This window comes from Nematolebias whitei, chromosome 2 (genome assembly GCF_014905685.2).
Source record: "Nematolebias whitei isolate Nwh7 chromosome 2, NemWhi1, whole genome shotgun sequence".
Lineage (NCBI taxonomy): Eukaryota > Metazoa > Chordata > Actinopteri > Cyprinodontiformes > Rivulidae > Nematolebias > Nematolebias whitei.
The window spans coordinates 12,540,304-12,543,068 of record NC_056499.1 but is presented as its reverse complement, the minus strand read 5'-3'; positions in this window follow the sequence as shown (position 1 = coordinate 12,543,068).

Genomic DNA, 2,765 nt, shown 5'->3' with positions numbered 1-2,765 from the left:
CAATTCAGGTTCTTCAAAAATTTTGTTCTTTTAAAATCCGCATCGGCTACTTGCTCTGTTTTTCTCTTCTTATGCAACTTTTAGCTTTTAGCAAACATTCTGCTACTTTTTGCTTCTAACTAGCCTGTTGCTAAAGTCAAGAGCTCAGGGGTCGGACATCCAGCAGTTGTTGTCATTAAGTAAGTTTAATGGTTTAAAATCTAGTTTTATTTAAAAATGAACCCGTGGTGGGCTGAACTGAGATCACCTGTGGGCCTGATTTGGCCCCCGGGCCGCCAGTTGAATAGCCCTGCTTTAGTCTTTTATGACATTTGTCTTTTAGCTAGTGTTTCATTTAGTTTAACCTAGAATTTTGTTATTTTTAGCTACTTTTTTTTACTTTTTTTAGTTACTACTGTGCATCTTTTAACTAGCCTTTGCTACATTTAGCTTGTAGCTGCACTTTTGCACATTTAGCTACTTTTGTTCCTTTTGTAATTTGCCATTTGAGCCTTTAGCTATCCTTTTGATACTTTTAGCTTTTAGTTATCTTTTTCTACCTTGAGCTTTTGGTTAGGCTTTTGTTACTTTCAAATTGGGTTAGCCTTTTGCTGCTTTTAGCATTTAGCAGCATTTTGCTGCTTTTAGGTTTTACCTAGTGGTTTGTTACTTTCACCTTCTAACTAGCATTTTTCTACTTTTAACAAGTGTCTTTTCTAGCTAGCATGTCCTCTTTAGCTACTTTTATTTATTAGCTACTGTTCTGCTAGTTTTGGCTTGCAGCCAGCTGTGAGGGGAGATGTGATCAATCGTAGTTTTCTGTGAGAATCAGCGTGACTCACTTGTTCCTGTCTAGACAGCGAGGCAGCTCACCTGAGGCTGAACCGCCCCGATCCAGGTGAAGTCAGCCTGTTTTGGGCAACCGATGACCTTTGACCCGACACCGAACCACGTGGAAGGAGGGTGATGAGCCGAAGAAAACATCTGTCACTGGAGTCAGAGTGGAAACACTCAGAGGAACAATGAAGGGTAACAGCGTTGTGTTAATTAGACCATTTCATCTTCACACACACACAGAATACTAGCTAAATGCAAAAAGCAACTAAATACTAGCTAAAAGTAGCAAAAGGCTAGCTGAAAGCTAAAAGTAGAGCAAATTTCAGAGAACAAAGTTTTTGAAGGAGCTGAAAAGCACTAAGCATTTCCATGGGGAAAATATTTTTAAACAATTTGGAATTATTTGAAAAATGTCCAAGTAAAAAAAAGACAAAAGTTGCAGCACCCATCTCTCGAATGAGCCGAACTTTTTGATTTATGAACAGCTAAAATAGAACAAAGTCTGCAGAAGTAGTTAGGTTTAAAAGACTGTACGTGAAAATAAAGAAAAGCATGAATGCTGAGTGAGCGTTAGAAACAGCTGACGTGTTTAATGTGTTTGGACATCTCTCTCTCAAACATCCTTCGGCTGATAAATCATCTGTTCATTCAGAGGCGGTCTTCTTCCTGCTCTGTGAGAGGTGTGAGTCAGTGGTCTGGTCCGACTGATCCGCACCTCGCTGTCTTCAGAGATGACTGTGAGGCCTTTGGAACAACACACCCCCTCACCGGTGTGAAAAACATCACCTCTCCTCCGGTGGATTCGTAATTTGATGACGTGAAGTCTGCGTTCTATAAAACAATTATTAGTTTTAGCTGTGACAGCAGGAAATCACTCACTCAGACGCTTTCACGTGGCTTCCAAATTCTGTGTGTGTCTGCGAAGCTAATTTAGCCGCTAACAAAGTGGCTATTTGTTCCCTCCGGTGGGTAAACAAGATGCAGACTGCACGTTTCCCATCGCTCGTATTAAAACCATGAGGCAGTCTGGGAAATGACCCGCGTGGTAAAAACCAGCTCCTCTTCAAGTGGTTTACTTAGTCCAGGCTGAGCTGGACACAGGTGCGCTCCTTGTTGTGAGGGTCAGGATGTAAAACCGCAGACGGTGTTTCCAGAACAGCTGACGTCAGGTTCAGCTGGCCTCCGGAGAAAGGTCGCCGAGGTTCCAGACCTTCGGTCCTTCAGGGTGAAACAACATTATTTTTGTCTGTTTGTCTAAAACAAGTCTCTCTTGTAAATCAGTCTCCGAGGCTCATTGTGATTAATCTGTATAAATAAAGGTTGAATGAATGTTAGGTTCAACTAGACTTTTGCTACTTTAAGACTTTAGCTACCTTTTTGCAACTTTCAGCTTTCCTTATACTATTTTTAGCTAAACTTTAACTTTACTAATATTTGGCTACTTTTAGACTTCAGCTAACTTTTGCTACTTTTAACCATAGACATAAATATGTTTACAGCTCATTGAGGGGGCTGGCCCACTGCAGCGGTACGTCGGAGCATCCGCCATATTGAATGTGGCAGATTTGCCGGTCAACTAATATAAAGAAATGGACTGAACTTCACAAAGCACCGTTCTACAAAATGTTTGAAGTTGATGCCTGTCAGGCACCAAAGACAACAATTGTAACTTTTAACATGATTATTAAAATTGTTTACTCCTTAAATATTAAGGTTATAGATAAGAACTAAACCACCATATGTGTTCTTTTGAATGTTTACAACTACTAACATGTGTAACACTATGACGTAGATGTGACGTAGATTTTCTGAATAAAGAGCACTAATGTTCACAACAAAGTCCATGCTCAATCTAATGTTCACATTTAACTGATTTTGATTAATTACATGGATGAACAAATATACATCAATATAACTTTACGGGGGGAGGGAGGTATTATAGAATATAT